At 43.3% G+C, this 17,900-nt stretch overlaps 1 protein-coding gene across 1 annotated transcript in view; it reads right to left on the bottom strand.

Moving 5' to 3' along the window:
* The window catches only part of SGMS2 (sphingomyelin synthase 2), a 101,683-nt gene extending 88,441 nt beyond the window's left edge, over nucleotides 1-13,242 (bottom strand). The window contains exons 1-2 of the mRNA XM_032400966.1: nucleotides 12,947-13,242; nucleotides 9,432-9,550 (exon numbers count right to left, since the gene is read on the bottom strand). The gene's annotated coding sequence lies outside the window, so the exon portion shown is untranslated. The remainder of the gene's footprint in view (nucleotides 1-9,431; nucleotides 9,551-12,946) is intronic.
* Nucleotides 13,243-17,900: the final 4,658 nt, after the last annotated feature.

Genomic DNA, 17,900 nt, shown 5'->3' with positions numbered 1-17,900 from the left:
GAACCACCCAGGCGCCCTGCCTGAGATGATTCTAATGTTGAAGAAAAAATTGGACAATTCCAGCCCAAGGCAATGATTCTCTACCTTTTTTTTCCTATATTGTTTAGCAAACTGCACTCTTCCTAAAGAAATACTAGCCATGATTCTCAATCTGGGATCATGCCATCTTGGAAGGGGCTATCAGAATCACAAGGCAGTCTGGAGTCAGGGAAGAAGGAGGGGGGAAGGGAGGATGGAGGTGACTTCAACTTTAACCAGCTTCCCCAGGGACACTGAGGCTCCTTTTCAATAGGGGGGGTCATCCTCCATCATTCTGCCAGCCTCCTTCTCTGTGTGAGTCACAGATCCAGACTAGTTGGCAGGAAGAGAATTTACTAACAAGCTTAATAGATAAATTCTAATGTTTAGAGTGTTCTGTGACTCTAATTCTTATGAGTCAGTCTCTAGTAAACCAGTCACCTTGAGTTCTAGCAAAGTTGAATTTTAAGCCAACCAAACGAAAGACCAGACTTCACAGGCTGGTGCCCACACCAAGAAAGTGACCCCTTGTAGGACACATCTGGACAGCCTGCTCACCTCCCAGGCCATAAGTACTCTCTCTATTGGCTGCTTCTCCAATTGTTGCTCCTAGTTCTATTCCAATTAGAATGTGCACATATATCCTCCTCCACAGTTCATTAGGGCACTACATATGATTATATCACCTTACCCCAACTTGCCCTTCTTAAAAGGAATGGGACTTGAATTGCAAATTAAAAGGGATTTTTTTTTCTAATTTAAAACGTGAAGGAGGATGATGTTGCTGGAGGACACACTAACTTTATGCTGGTCTGATGTTCCAGCTGTTAGTTCAAACCAAACCGTCTAACGTGAAAGTACAAAGTCCACCTGTTTATCCAAGCCCTTTCTACAATGAAGGGAGGTAATAACTGCGTAGTGTTGTGCTTTCTATGTGAAAGTATCCGGCCAACGACCTTAATTATGTAATAAATCCTATACCAATCATGTATATATCATAGACAACTTCCTAGTAACTAAATATAGTCAGGAATAAAGAGACGTGGAAGGTGAATAATAATAGATGAAAATCTTTGACTTCTCAGTTTTTTCAACTCTTCTAATCTTTGGTATGTTTTCAGGCAGTGGCCACTAAAGATTATATCATATGTACAATTTATAATTTTGACATGAAGTAACACCTGCTTTTATACTAATGTTGTCACTGAAAGGAAGCCAGAATACTTTCATATATCATTAACTCATTCGTTATATCTTTACAACATCCTCTTAAATTCTGATGGCTCCTTAGTCTGCATTCAATATGTAATATGAATGCTTTAAGATTCAGAAGAAAGTGATTGTCTGTAATAATTTTTAAAAACATTTCCTATTTTTGGGGGTGTCTTTTTAAAATCCGTTGTTTTCTATTTAACTTCTTAACATTGTATCACCCACCCCCACCCCTAACCTGGCATTCTTCATTTTCTCCTGCCCTTGCCCTTCCTTAGCTAGTTCTCACAAATTAATCTTGTCCTTCTTTTAACCATCTATTCCTTGGTCTGGTTTCATTCATTATATTTATTAAATCTGAAGGAAAAAATTATCTTATTTATTATATGTATTCTAGGTTTCTCCATTTAGCAACCTGCTGCTACTCAATAAATACATTTGATTAATTGTACTTCTCATCTATTTTGAGTCCCTCTATCCCATAAACATTTATCAAGTACCTACTACATGCTGAGTTTTATAAGGGAGACCAAAGGTGTAGCATATATCCCTGGTTTCAAAGTGTCCTCAATACAGGACATCCAGATGACTCAGTAGGTTAAGGGTCAGACTCTTGATTTCAGCTCAGGTCATGATCTCAGGGTCGTGAGATCAGCTCCTCGTTGGGCCCTTGCTCAGTCTGCTGGTCTGCTGGAGATTCTCTCTCTCCCTCTGCCCCCTCCCCACCCCATGAGTGTCTGCTGTCTCTCTAAATAAATCTTCAGGGGTGCCTGGGCGGCTCAGACGGTTAAGCATCTGCCTTCAGCTCAGGTCATGATCCCAGGGTCCTGGGATCGGGCCCCGCATCGGGCTCCCTGCTGGGGGCAGGGAGCCTGCTTCTCCCTCTCCCTCTGCCTGCTTCTTCCCCTGCTTGTACACTCTCTCTCTCTGTCAAAAATAAATAAAATCTTAAAAAAAAAAATCTTCAAAGTGTTCTCAATACAGTTGGGAAAATAAGATGAACACATTAGAATTACATTTATCAGAATGGGATATTTCACCCAGAAGTAACTTAAAACTTCATGTATTTATTTCACATTTGTTTTCAAAGGTTTTTGTCCCAACTCATGGACTGCATGACAACCTGCTTAGACCCCACTTTAACTGTGTCTACCAGTGACAACCACTTCTGGCTTCTGGCTTCCCCCTGCCCCTTCATCTCTAGGATAACACCCTTTGCCACATGCCAGTTAATTTAAGTTGTATATAAGCTAAGTGGAAAACATAGAATAATAGTAGTAATTATATTCACCAAAATGCTGCACCATAGGCGTATGGCTATCCATGTACTCAATATAGTCAGGGTCTTGGCAGGACAAAGTTGGCATACCCAAAGAGATTAACTAAAAAGAGTTTAATGAAGGGACTATGTATAAAGGATGTAGCCAGAGCGGCCAGTACAAAGAGGAAACAAGAAATGATGAGGCCCCCAGGGACGCTGGAAGTCAGTATCACCTCTGGGCCTGAAGAGGAAGGGAGGGAAAGATGTCTCCAGTGCCATAAGAGCTAGCACCAGGAAAAGGGGTTGCTAGACAGAAGCTGTGGCCTTAGGGGAGGAATGTAGCCATTGAGACTGCAGAGAGAGAGATGAACAGTGATCCTGACCTCTCCCTCCCCCTGCCCTCGGATTTCCTGCCGGAGACTGACCTGGAGGGAGGAAGGCCACATGGTACAGTCAGTAAAGTTCAGGGTCCAGGGTTATGGAACACGGCGGAGAAGGGTGACAATGGATCTGGAAGGGCAAATGGAGAATAACCGTCACAGCTCCCTACAGAGTTCTGGGAGTCCATGACAGGCCCGTTTATGATAAGGTATTTCTAAAGGTGGTGAACTCCATCCAGATCCTCAACTGGGAGAGCCCAGTTGGGAATAGGCATATGGGGGCAAATTAAAAAAGACCAATGACAGGACGCCTGGGGCTCAGTCGGTTAAGCATCTGCCTTCGGCTCAGGTCATGATCCCAGGGTCCTGGGATCGAGTCCCGCATTGGGCTCCCTACTTGGCGGGGAGGAGCCTCTTCTCCCTCTGCCTGCTGCTCCCCCTGCTTGTGTGCTCTCTCTCTCTCTGACAAATAAATAAAATCTTAAAAAAGAAATCAATGACCTCAGAGTTTAGCTTAACCAGTCACCCTCCCAAACCCCTCCCCTACACCAACTACTATACAGTTTAAATGTAGCCCAAGTTGTTAACATTATATCCCCTGTTACTATGGTGGGAAAAAGCTCTTTGGTCAGGTTTAACCTTATCTTTATAATAAGGGCCGACTAGGAAAAAAAGAAGCCACCATGAAGATAAGGTGAGCAGTTATGCAGGTATGCCCCGGACAATCCCAGTTAAACCACACATACAACAAAAATCATCCTAAGGTTTGTAAGTCGAAGATTCCCTAAATGGCTTTTCCTCAGAAGTCTGCAGATAATCCATACTCAGAATCTTAATTAATGAGAATTAATTCATGGAAATATTCTAAGGGCACAGTGATACACAAAATGATTCTTGAGTGTCACGATTTGCCAGCTGTTCGGTCAGTTAAGACTCCAGGGCCTTTTGCCCGTAGCAAATGACCTTTTCTTGGCCACGTAATCTGACCGTGGATTCCCAGGCATTGTCTGTTGATAGCAGAGTTCTCTGAAACAACTGGGCTCTCATCAAGGAGCCGGTGAAAGGAAAGTAGCCTGCTCTTCGCATCTCCACCTACGTCCTGGCCTCCAATTCCACATTATCTCGACCAGACTGTGGTCATTTTAAATAAAGAATCGTCATGATCAATAATCTCTGCTATAGAACGGATGAGGACCAGGAAGCAAATATTGCATTTGTCAGTGAGGTCACTGGTGCCCTTTGCCAGAGCAAAGCAGAGCTTCTCACCTGGAGTGTACTACTGTACTATTTTCTTTGTTAAATAAGAGGTTGAGTTAACGGCTGAGAGTGAGAGAGGCAGGATCTTGATATAGCGTTTTCAGAGAGGGAGAAAGATTTGAGATAGCTGCTTTCAGAAATGAGAAAGGAAGCTGGCAAAAGATGAGTAAAAATTTGCCAATGTTGAGAGCCAAGCTGAGGATGGAGCTCATAAATATATAATGAAGCTAATCAGCAGAATTATATCTTTCACACAGCTGTGCCAGGACACCTGGGTGCTTGAGGAGAGGTAGTTAGGTGGTTTTATCTAGGACCAGGACCTGGACGAGCAAGCTTAATAGAAGGGTAAACTGGTGAGAGTATTAAGGCGGCGGGTAGTTAAGAGGAGGGATAGAATTTGAACTTCTTAGAATAGCTGCTTTGCCTTATTTTCTTGGTCTCTGGTGCCTGGAGCAGTGGTCTCTAACCTTATCTGTGGATTAGAATCTCCGGAAGAGTGTTAGAAATCTCTGATGCCTAGGGGCGCCTGGGTGGCTCAGTCGTTAAGCGTCTGCCTCCGGCCCAGGTCATGATCCCGGGGTTCTGGGATCGAGTCCCGCATTGGGCTCCCTGCTCAGCAGGAAGCCTGCTTCTCCCTCTCCCACTCCCCCTACTTGTGTTCCCTCTCTCACTGTGTCTCTTTCTGTCAAATAAATAAAATCTTAAAAAAAAAAAAAATCCCTGATGCCTAAACTGCACCAGGAACCACTTAAATTGGAATCTCTGGTTGGCTCCCAGGCACAGTATTTTTTAAAGGTCTCTGAATGATTCAGTGTACAGGCAAGGATGAGAACAATTGGTCTAAAACAATATCTAACAAAGCAAAAACCTAATACATTTAGTTCAGTGAATGAAGGAATGGACTTCAGGACTGAGACTAGGAAAAGGGATAAATGCTAAAGTCTCCATGAACTTGAATGCAGGTTTGAGGCCAGTGCTTTCAGAGAGAGAGAGAGAAAGAGATTATAAATTTATCATTTCAGAGTGGACACAGTTGCAAGAGACACGATTTAACCCACTGCTGGCCAAGGGGACTTTTTGTGTAGAGTGACGCTTGCTATCATAACTGCAGTTAAAGACCTGAAGTTAGGGTGTTGGAAGGCTTGTGAAGGTAAATGTCAAAGCTGCATAGGGGATTGCCAGAGAGGAGGGAAGAAAGACTTGATGTTCATTGCTCTCAGGTTGGACATTGATCTCAAGTGGACGGCTTCTGACTTGGACTTCCTCCTGTTAGCTTCATGACCCCAAAATTCATGTTTTTCAGCAAATTCCTCAGGCCTTCTCAGTCTGAGATCACCTTTGCTTCCCCGGGACCGCGTCCATCTGATACTGAGACGAACATACTAAAGACCTATTGGGAATTATTTCATTCATTTTCCTGCTTTCAAGAAAGGATCAGGCAAAGGCATTGGAGGCTGGCAATGCAGAGTCATAAAAAGTGGGAAATGCTGTCTAAATCCCCTTCCTGGGCGCCTGGGTGGCTCAGTTGGTTAAGCGACTGCCTTCGGCTCAGGTCATGATCCTGGAGTCCCTGGATCGAGTCCCGCATCGGGCTCCCTGCTCGGCAGGGAGTCTGCTTCTCCCTCTGACCCTCCCCCCTCTCATGTGCTTGCTCTCTCTCATTCTGTCTCTCTCAAATAAATAAAAAATAAATAAATAAATAAATAAATAAATAAATAAATAAATAAATAAATCCCCTTCCTTTACCTACAATTTTGCTTGAGGCTATTCTGACCCCGGCTTCTATTGAACAAAGATGGCGCCGGAAACAAGCCCCATACAACTCTCTCCCATATGGTTTAGGAGAGAAACACGGAGGCCAATAACCTCTAAAATGGCATGTCTTCTTCTTATTTGAATAAGATATTTATTGCTTACTTATCTTATCACAACCCACAACTTCTGTATCGATTATGCCGAGTCACATTGAACTCTCATGGTGAATTAAACGACTAGGGTGGGTTGGGTTCCCAGGAAAAAGCTAGATACACCCTCCCCATTGCCCAACACCCAAGTCGTTTCCAAGGAACTATTTTTAAGTAGTTGGATAAAGTATGGTCAGGTGGTGAAGAAGTTGGTAACTCATTATTTTATTTCACGAAGAAGTACTTGCACTTCCCCTCCCAGTGAGGTGAACATTAACTTTCTAGATGGAAAACTGCAGTCCTAATCATCTCTGCAGCACTCCGGTCACATGACATATCTGGGGGCAGCTCCAGATGGCAGCATGCAAAACAAATGGTATGAGCCTCAAGCAGTATTTGATTAAGAATTGTTCTCTTTGTGGGAGGCAATCAGCACTCAAACCAGCAAATGCTGGTGAACTCTCATGAGCCTGCTGCCCTGTTGGGATGTTTTGGGAAGTTGCAGAACAAAAAATACCCCTCACTGCGGTAGGTGAGAGGAGGTGAGCCAAAGAAATGGTCACAGGAGACTCTATATAGGGGGAAAAAAAAAAAGAGGACTTCAAACTGAGACCATGAAGTGCTCACCAAAGCGGCAGGACTAAGGAAGGAAGCATACCAAGTCTCTCCATCCCATTGTCACTCCCCTGCCCCAGGCCACCACCTTCCATCCCTCACTTAGAACCTACGACCCGCAGCAGTTTCCAAATGATTTCCTGCCTCCAATGGTCGCCCCTCCATTCCATGCCATGTTCTTGCGGCCATCAGGCTCTTTCTAAAAAGCTGTTCTGGTTTTATCACTCCCCTACCTGAGCCCATTACATGGCTGCTCATTTCACCCATTTCTCTGGATAAAGTACAACTCTGAGAATGCTGAAAAGGTCTACTAGGACTTGATTTCTGACTACCACTCCAATTTTAAAGCTTGTCACTCCTGGCTCTCATTCTTCACTATCTGAAACTTCTGGTTTGCTTAAACCAGTAGCTTCGCCTCTCTGGAAAGTGTCTTCCACTTCTTTTTCTGGCTAACTCATTCTTATTTATCAGGACTCAATTTAGATATCTATACAAGCACCCTAAGCTTCTCTACCATGAGTTATTACATCCCTTCGGCTGTTTAATTACCTGCCTTTCTTGCTGGCCGATATTAGCGCACATTGAGTGTTTAATATTCACCACATCCTATTAAGCATTTTCCTTAACATATCTCTTGTGATTCCCACAACAATCCTGTGAAGGAGACACTTGATTACAAATAATTAAACTGAGGCTTATGTGAAGTCATTTGCTTAAGTCCTACAGCTAGAAAGCTCCATAGAGCAAGATGTTGGTCTTGCCTGTCATTTGATCCCTAGCAACAAATGTATATCTAGCCTTTAGTAACTAGCACTTACATTGCATTAGGATGTACTGGGCATATTACAATCTTGTATATCAATAGCATGAGGAACCTGAGGGATAAAGGTTAAGTGATGTGCCCATGGTCACATAGCCAAGTAGCCAGGCTGGGATTTAAACCTAAGCAGCTGGCTTCAGAACCACTACACTCTTAACCACTGCCCTGTTTTTCCTTTGCATGAGCAGAAATATTAAGGAAATGAATGAAAGAGTCAATAAAGCAAAGCAAATTGAGGCCACCATTTAATAAGGCAGTTCGTTAGTCTTAGGACTGCTCCCATGAAGTATTTCACAGCACCAACAACTGAATGCACAGTTCCTACAAAATGAAAATAATTCTAAAAGAAAGAATTATTTTTTAACTGGCACCATCCTGATTTCACTGAGTAGTAATCAGTGATTTAAAAAAAAATCAGCTAAAATTTCCTTTTTCTTTTGCACTGAAATATGTACTCAAATCACATTCTCTAGAGAAAATGGGGAGAGAAATCCAATGGAATTATGGTGAGAAGTTGAAGTCAACCAACTATACTGGAAGAGGACTGCTGTGGTCTAGGGAGGGGGAAAAAAAAAGAATGGAAAATCCTTGCAGTTCCTAACAAGGCAAAAAGTTTAGTTTGGCCTTGTCAAGTACAAATAGAACTTGGGTGGCAGAGAGAAAAAAAGCAAAGGAATGCTTTCCTACTTGTGCTTTTCTCCCTTCCCCAAATGGAAAATTTTATTGCTGTTTCTTCTGATTTCTGCATTGTTTTGGTGGTTTCTGCCACAGTGAATTGTTTTAAATGATCATCTCAGCATTTTTTTTTCCTCTTTATAAAATAGAAGAAATTTGAATTAATGGGAAAAATTTTTCTTTTTGGAGGATAATGACTTGGAGCATATGAAGGCAAGAGTGAGGGCCCCTCCCCCAATCATCAAAAGATATGTCCCTGCTGCTGTTGGTCGCCATGCAGGAGACCCCTAGTAATTGTCATGAATTTGATGCCAGAACTTTATTTGACTTGGTTGCTATCTTTTTTTTTAGAGACAAGAGACAATGGTTGTTGACTAGGGATGTCGGCCTGCAGAGATGAGGGGTAAGATTTGTGCGTGTGTGAGAGATATAAAATAGGCAGATGGATAGATGAGTCTGTAGATCAGAGGAGAGGTGAAGTCTGGAAATATTAATCTGGGAGTGGAAAATAGTTAAACCAATGAGAATTTGATGAAATTACCCAAGGGAAAGTCACGACTAGGAAAGAAAAGTTCTGATATTAACACCTGGGAAACTCCAACATTTTGTCCTCAAGTAGAGATGGAGGATGGAGAAACCAATAAAGGAGGCAGGTGATTAGAAGCAGTAATGTGGGAGAAAACCAGCAGATGTCTGAAGAGGAGTGCCGCGTGAAGGAGACAGGGATCAACAGTGTCATCTCCTACTGGGTAGCTCGGTAAGATACGTTGAGAAGAGCCTCCACCACACTGGCAATCATAGAGATATTTGCTGACCTTGGTAAGGACAATTTCTGGGGAGGGGCGCCTGGGTGGCTAAGTCGTTGAGCGTCTGCCTTCGGCTTGGGTCATGGTCCTGGGATCGAGCCCTGCATCGCGCTCCCTGCTCCACGGGAAGCCTGCTTCTCCCTCCCCCACTCCCCCCTGCTTGTGTTCCCTCTCTCACTGTGTCTCTCTCTGTCAAATAAATAAATAAAATCTTTGAAAAAAAAAAAAGGACAGTTTCTGGGGAGATGGAAACTAAGGTGGAGTTTGCCAGAGGGCTTGAGGATATAAGGGGGGACTATATCTTAATACATTTCCACCAAATAAGAAAAGAGGAACAACAAGAGATAATAACCCATGAGGTCAAAATTAATGGGAAAGGAGGCAACAGCAAATAAGGCAATGTCAACACATTTTTGGAAGATGGAAAGCAAACGAAGTAAAGCTGACTTGACTTAAAGGGCATGTGGATATACACCTAGGTACCTGGGAGCAGTGGGAGGGTTGAGGAATTTTGATGAGAAACAAGTCAGTTTGTCCTGTAGAGCTCTTTAGATGTTCTGCATTTGGATCCAGCAGGTACTTCAGAAGGTGGACGTGAGTGCCTGGATGAAAACAGAGATGTTGGTTGAAAGTTTTTATACAATGATTGAGCTCCCTGATCCCCTTCCTTACATGACCCAGCCAGAGGACTATATTCCCACATGCCCCCACCCTGCTCAAGGATTTGTATTCTCTGGAGAAACCAGATTAGAGAGAGACTCTTGCCTTTAGGACACCCACTTCAGTGAAAGGACAGGACAAGGCATGGAGTTGTAAGCATGAGGACAGAATGAAAATTTTCATGCTGAATTATAGTCCTTGGACTCCCTTCCCCTACTACATTCCCAGAATTCTGTCAATAGACTGGAAAGCAGATTGGAGGATTCTTCTCTGGAGAACCTAAATTAACCCTAGGAAAAGACTGACAAATACTGATCTTTTCAGATTCACCCAGTGAAAAGGTACTGCCTTAGTCTTCTCAGACACTATAACCAAATGCCATAGACTGAGTGGCTTAAACATTTATTTATTTCTCACAGTTTTGGAAGCTGGGAAATCTGGTGAGAGCCCTCTTCCTGCTAGTTGTGTCCTCACATGGTGGAGAGAAGGATTTCTTTCTCTTCCTCTTCTTATGAGGTACCAAGCTTATCCAATTAGGACCCCACCCTTACCACCTCATTTAACCTTAATTACCTCCTAAAAGCCCTATCTCCAAATATAGTCTTTTAATACATTTTGGGATCTGTTTATCATGGTGGGATGACCATGATAAATTCAAGGGGATCCAACAGAAGAGAAGAGTGAAGAGGTTGTCATGCCCCGAGCCGTTCTAGGGGACAGCCAACCTCTCCCAACCAGAACAGAAGACAGAGGGCTTTGGGAGGGAGGTCTCTAGGTGGAAAAATGGAATGGATGTGTTCAAATGTTTGGGAAGAATTATTCAAAGAGATTCAGCAGATCTTTGGAAAGCATTTAGAACAAAATAAATGGTAGACATACGGGAAGCTAAGAAATGGCAGTTTTGACTCCAGGAAAAAAAGAAAATGTATGAAAAGGAAATATTCATTATGTGCAACTTGGGTTGAACAGTGAATATTTCCTGGTTATAGTAATGTAAATGACTGCTGACAGCCAAAAATTATAATAAAGCTATACTGAGAGGATGAAGAAGGAAAGGGATGGATATGTGTGTGTGTGTGTGTGTACATCTCTCATGACTTGCTTTAACTCCTGTAACAGGAAGTATATAGGAAATGCTTAAAATAGATCAATAAACAGTGGTGTAATCGTATAATTTTACAATACATAAATAATTGCTAGTAGAAACAACATAAAAGTTGAACTTGGTTTCCACTGCGAGTGGGGTGGGGGGTAGGATTGTGGACTGGGCATTGGAGTGTTAGTTTTCACTAAAGCCTTTTAGTACTAGCTGGATATTTAAAAAACTGTATTATGTACTGGATAAAAATCAGTTATACATTATAACTTTTTAAAATACATTGAATGAAAGGTGAGAAGGGGGTTGGGAAGTGTGGAAAGCTCTTTAGGGAAGCTTTGCCCCCAAAGGGGAACAAAGGTATGTTTGCTACAGCTCCAGTATTCAAGGGTGGACTTAAACATTTTTTAGAAATTAAAGTCATACTGTACGGTGACTAACATAACATAATAAAATTAAATTAAATTTAAAAAAGAAATTAAAGTAATAATAGTTCACAAATCAAATAGTGCAGGGTTTATAAGGAAAAGCAAAGTTTCCTGCCCCACCCTTCCCAGCTCATGGTTGTCCATTCACTTATAAACGTTCAAACATATGGCCTCGGGGCACCTGGGTGGCTCAGTCCTTGAGTGTCTCTCTTCGGCTCAGGTCATGATTCTGGGGTCCTGGGATCGAGCCCCGCATCGGGCTCCCTGCTCAACAGGAAGCCTGCTTCTCCCTCTCCCACTCCCCCTGCTTGTGTTCCCTCTCTCGCTGTCTCTCTCTCTGTCAAATAAATATAAAATCTTAAAAAAAAAAAAAAAACAAGCTTATGGCCTCTTTCAGCGAAGTTTGCACGTACATTTTCCCACCCTGGGAGAGGGAGGCTCACACAAGATATCCACAAAGGGAGAGGGGGGTCTCACTAGCCTGTGAGCAGCCCCGCTCAGCTGCTCAGCCCAGGTCTCACCACCTGGGGCTGGGTGCCCCCTCGGAGGGAGGAATGCCCAGCGGGCAAGGTAAGAAGCAGTCAGGGCATTTCGGTGGCACTGCTCTGCGGAATCCTGTGATCTCTCAGAATCAGTGTCCTCACTAGGAAGATACCTCGTGCAAGAGGAAAGAAAAACCAGTTCCGTGTGTCGCATAGCTTCAAGTGGTGAGGGCTGAATTCCACAGGGGAAGTAAAAAGAGTGATTTCCCAACTCTGTCCCTCTTGAGACAAAAGGTGAGGAGAGGCTCGCAAAAGCTTTCTGTTGGTATCTTTGTCCGGACCGTGTGTGGCCATACTTATGAAGAGGCAGAGAATACTTCTTGTGGTCACAGCTCCACAAGGGTACCTATGTAAGCATCCATTTTATTGCACTCCAGTGCCTATAACCATAACAGCATGTTGTAAACATACACTGTTTACTTTCTGAACATTAATGAAACTACCATACTACTTTAGAAGAACAATCAAAACTATAAAAGATTTCAAAACAAACCTAAAAAACCCCAAAGGGAAATGACTTCCCTGGCCTACAGATCATTATCTAATGATTTTTAAAGATTACATTTTCAATTATTTGGCATCCTATGCTTCTCCTGTTCCCAGCATATTTAAAAGAATGACAGATCTGCCGAGTTTAATGTAATATAATCCATTATAAAAATTACTGAACTCAAATGCCCTATAGGCAGGGCTAAGCACAGGTAGGTGCCGCTGCCCGGGGGTGGGAATTCATTCTGGAGGGAGGTTGTGATAACCAACTTGGGAAGAATCAGCCAACCATTTCCAGAGGGATATTTCATAGGTATTGCCCAACAGAGACCCAGCTCTCAGGTTTTCCATGATTTTGTCATACTGACACGTTGGTAGAGGAGTAGAGGCCCTGCATCTTTTAGCTGTGACACGTGGCCACACCAGCCTAGAAGAAGGAGACTCAGACGACTTCAAGGACCAGGCAGGTAAGTAAAATGGATTGATGTTGGGACCCAAGAGTCCATGTATTAAATTGAACCTACTTTTCAATGATAATCCCCCTTATCCATGGGGGATACCTTCCAAGACCCCAAGTGGATGCCTGCAATCATGGATAGCACCGAGCCCGATATATACTATGTTTTCTCCTACACATACATACTTATGATAAAGTTTAATTTATAGATTAGGCACAGTAAGAGATTCACAACAGTAACTAATGATAAAATAGAACAATTACAACAACACACTGCTATAAAAGTTATGTGAATGTGGTCTCTCTCTCAAAATATCTTTACTTACCCTTCTTGTGATGACGTGAGATGATCAAACGCCTATGTGATGAGATCAAGGGAGGTGAAGGATGTAGTTTGTGGTGACACAGCATTAGGCTACTATTGACCTTCTGATGATGTCAGAAGGAGGATCATCTCCTTTCAGACCACTGTTGAACGTGGGGAACTGGAACTGTGAACAGCGACACGATGGATAAGAGGGAGGAGTGCGTCCCTACATATATACCTACACATACCAGCCGCACTGTGCTTGTCAAACAAGAGCCCCTCTGAGGGGCTGCCAGTCTGTGATCTTTGCTTAGCTGTGGGAATACTGCCCCTGTATAAGCTTTAGGATCATAACTGACCTCCAGAGTCTCCAGGGTTTCTGACCCCCTCCTGGAGTAGAACTGATTTAGGCCTAAAGTAGTTAATCCAAAATAATTGCCTATCCTTCAAGTCCTGCTCAAACTCCAACTCGTCCACGATCTCTCTCTCCCCCTCGGAGATGTAGCCTTGTCTTCTGCTGACCTTGCTTGGTTTCTTTGTTACAGCAGCTCCACTGTCCCTTACTGCAATGGCTTGGGTATGTGTCAGCTTCAGCCCCTGAGTGGCCCAGCCTTACCTATGAAAACTCATATATAACTCTTTGTAAAATTTAAGTGAAGGAATTTCTTAGTGTTTTCACTGATATATAGAAATTACAAAAAATCCTTTATCTGTATCCAAACCAAAGAGTATCTCCCCCACCAAAGTAGTCTCTCCATGTTTCCCAAACTGGTGTTCCTCAGAACATTAACCCCAAGAGATGCTTCTTGAAAATTCAGTGCTCTGTGGCCAAATGCTGAACTCCATATCCTGAAAAAGAGTCATAAAGCACATTGGCATTGTAAAAGCTCTGAGAAGATCAGGAGAGACTAAAGAAATGTTTACTTTTCTTCATCCAGAGTTCTCTTCATATAATCGACCACGAGATCCCTTTTTAATGGATTATTTAGTGGCTTACTCTCAGAATGTGGCCTTTGCAGAGGCAGAGAGGATATAGTCTGGCCCCAGGCTGCCTACAACCCAATCCTCAGCATTCATTGTCCTTGGTAAACTACTTGACTTCTTGTTGCCTAAACTTTCTCATCTATAAAATGGGCATAATAGGGGTGCCTGGGTGGCTCAGTCGGTTAAGCGTCTGCCTTCGGCTCAGGTCATGATCCCAGGGTCCTGGGATGGAGCCCTGCATCGGGCTCCTTGCTCAGCAGAGAGCCTGCTTCTCCCTCTCCCTCCGTGCTCCCCTGCTTGTGCTCTCTATCTGTGTCAAATAAATAAAAAAAAAAAACATAAAATAAAAAAAATAAAATGGGCATAATAATAGGACATACCCTTATAGGGCTGCTGTGAAGGTTAAGTGAGTTAATACATGCAAACTATGTGCCTCCGCCTAGATGTGGAATTTAGGTTAGAAAACCAGGCCTCTGTACTTCAAATCCAACAACTGAGAGATAAGATACTGATCTAACTGTTGGCTTTGCTACCAATAAAAGCCGTTTAGAGAAGGAGGCATGTTGATGGGTTTGCTAATATGATCCACCACCTCCCTGCCTTACCCACCCCACTTCACCCATTTTGATTCAAGCGTCTCAGTCAGAGGCCAGGATGGACAGGCAGTCTTTCTTTGTAGGGGCAGAGTGAGCAGGGAAGTGCTTGTCTTGGTGTATTAGTTTGCTGGGGCTACTTAACAAAGTATCACAAATGAGCAACAGAGCAACAAAAATTTACATCTTACAGTTCTGGAGGCTAGAAGTCTAAAATCAAGGTATTGGCAGGACCACAGTCCCTCTGAAACCTATAGGGGGTAAGAATCCTTCCATGCATCCTCCAGTTTCTGGCAGCCCCGATGTTCCCTGGTTCGTGGCAACGTAATTCCCACCTCTGCCTTCATCCTCACATGGCATTCTCCGTTTCTCTTGCTGTGGACTTCCCTCTATGTGTGTCTGTCTCTGTGTCTAAATTTCCCCTTTTATAGAGACACGGTCATGCTGGGTTAGAAACCACACTAAGGCCCTCATTTTAACTAGATTATCTCTGTAACCTAGACCCTATTTCCTTTTTTTTTTAAAGATCTTATTTATTTGACAGAGGCACAGCGAGAGAGGGAACACAAGCAGGGGGAGTGGGAGAGGGAGAAGCAGGCTTCCCATGGAGCAGGGAGCCCGACATGGGGCTCAATCCCAGGACCCTGGGATCACGACCTGAGCTGAAGGCAGACGCTTATAATGACTGAGCCACCCAAGGCGCCCCAGACCCTATTTCCAAATAAGGTCACATTCTGAGGTGGCGGGGTTGGGGTGGGGTGGGGTTAGGACTTTGACGTATCTTTTTTATGGGGCATGATCCAACCCATAACATCCTGAGACCAGGTGTCTAAAATAGAGGAAAAGGGACTGAAGGTAAGTTCTGAGACTTCTTCTCCACATCACCAATCAGAGATATAATTTCTCCTTGTTTGGGAATCCAGAAGAGAATCCAGAAGTGGTGCAAGTCCTTTCTCTCTTCCTAGGGCTGGAATTTAGAAATTTACCCTTATCCCAATAGGGAAAATGAAGAAGTAGGGAGGAAAATGTCCCTCCCACCCCCAAGATGTAGCTCAAGGATAACTTTGGGATTAAATAGGTCTTTTGGAACTGCTTGTGGTCCTGCCTTAAAATTTGTTAGTTCCATCTCTCCTGGGGCTCAAGAGTATACCTGTGTGTACTGAAGAAAACACTCGTTACCTAGACACTGGAAGACCTGAGTACTCCTTGGTGTTGCACTTGGGGCCACCTCAATTGGCTCTGCCCTTGGGACCTACGTTCTTTCAGGCCTGATTTTTTTTTTTTGGCAATATCCTCATTAGTCTTAGAAACAACCTTTAGCAGCTAATGCACAACAACAATATGTATTTAGATTTTTAATAAAGTTTTGGGGGAAGGGATGGCTATTCGATAATGGAAAAAAGTGGAGTTATACATGGGGCAGATAGTGTTTCAAATAGCAATGTATAGAACAAGCTAGGCATTTTATTTATTTATTTATTTTATTATTTATTTATTTATTTATTTTTAAAGATTTTATTCATGTATTTGACAGAGAGACACAGCGAGAGAGGGAACACAAGCAGGGGGAGTGGGAGAAGGAGAAGCAGGCTTCCCGTGGAGCAGGGAGCCCGATGTGGGGCTCGATCCCAGGACCCTGAGATCATGACCTGAGCCGAAGGCAGACGCATAATGACTGAGCCACCCAGGTGCCCCTATTTTTTATTTTTTTAAAGATTTTATTTATTTATTCGACAGATAGAGAGCACAAGTAGACAGAGTGGCAGGCAGAGGGAGAGGGAGAAGCAGGCTCTCCACTGAGCGGGGAGCCAGATGTGGGGCTCCATCCCAGGACCCCAGGATCATGACCTGAGCTGAAGGCAGCCGCTTAACTGACTGAGCCACCCAGGCGCCCTAAAACCAGGCATTTTAGTCCAGAGAGAGGAGCTGGCAAGTGGTAAATGCTTACAAAGTGCTTGACTCGTATTGACTCACTCAATTCTCATGCCCTGTGGGGCCTGATGGTGGGCTGTGGGTTGGGGCAATCTGTCTTCCAAGCTTGCACTTTTAAGAACTGAGCTATATATCCTCCTCTGCTTGAAACAGAGGACATTTGCTCTTATCCTTTTGCCCTGAGAGAGGTTTGTGTAAGTTCTTCCACAGTACTCGATTCATTTGGAATTATTCTCTCCCTTGTTGTGAGACCCTCTAGAACAGGAACTGGTCTGCACTCATCTAATTCGCTGTCACCTTGCAGATAAGTTTTTAGTTAAATAAATGAGTAATTTTTTGCCAAAGAATCCTTTGAGGATTTTTCTGATCCACACAGATATTACAGTCTTGAAAGTAAAATGATTTATGAATTGTAATTGCTTCACCCCCAGAAACAAAAACGTCTAGGCTAATGATCTATATTCAGAGAAGAGACATTATGTTGACAATTTTTTATCATTACCTAGAACTTTCCCCAGAGTTTAAACTGAGAAAGCCCAGTTTCTCCTTGGGTCTCTTCATAGAAGTGTCCAGGGCCAGGTGCTCAGTGCTGGTGCCTTAGTATCTTCAGGCAACCAGCTGAGTGATCACTTGCATGGGCTCTTTCTAGACTCGGTGGAATAAGGTGACTCTCAGTCATTGTCAGTAGAGAAACAGGCTATCTGGTGTCCCATTCAAACCTGAAGTTCCTTTATATAGTGGATTTTAGAATGCAAAGTGTTGACTGACCTTTGTGTTACATTCTACTTCCTATCAAGCACCTGATTCCTGGAGCCCCCGAAGCACAGGCTGGGTCTAATTAATTCACAGAAGGAAACTCACATATTAGAAGAATCTCAAATGAAAATCTAATGGCAACTGACCTTGTGACTTACTTTGGGAAATGGAAGGGGAAGGAAGCCCTGGCTAATTAGCTGTTTATAAACCCAACACCCTGGTCCTTCTGTTATTCTAGACAATTTGTTCCTATAGAGCAAGGGGAAACAACGTATTCATGGTAAAATAGGTACTGGAGGCTGGGTGGGGGCCAAATGGTAGGAATGGTGGCAAAGAGTATGTCTCTTCTGTTTTCTAAACTCAAGAGAGAAAAAAATGGATATTCCTTCTTGTTCTGGTTTTCTTTCTTTCTTTTTTTAAGATTTTATTTATTCATCTGAGAATGAGAGAGAGAACACGAGAGGAGAGAGGGTCAGAAGCAGAAGCAGACTCCCCGCTGAGCAGGGAGCCCCTTGCGGGACTTGATCCTGGGACTCCAGGATCATGACCTGAGCTGAAGGGAGTCGCTTAACCAACTGAGCCACCCAGGCACCCCGGTCTGGTGGTTTCTGGCAGGCCTAGGGCTTCAAATATTTGTTCAGTAGCTTCTCTTTCTTAATTTAGTCATTCATTTATTTATTAGTTTATTCATTGAATAACTTGAATAAC

The sequence above is a fragment of the Phoca vitulina genome, unplaced genomic scaffold (assembly GCF_004348235.1).
Source record: "Phoca vitulina isolate PV1807 unplaced genomic scaffold, GSC_HSeal_1.0 scaffold3, whole genome shotgun sequence".
NCBI classification, from domain to species: Eukaryota; Metazoa; Chordata; class Mammalia; order Carnivora; family Phocidae; genus Phoca; species Phoca vitulina.
The sequence above is the reverse complement of the archived record's forward strand: the minus strand, read 5'-3'. Positions and strand labels throughout refer to the sequence as shown.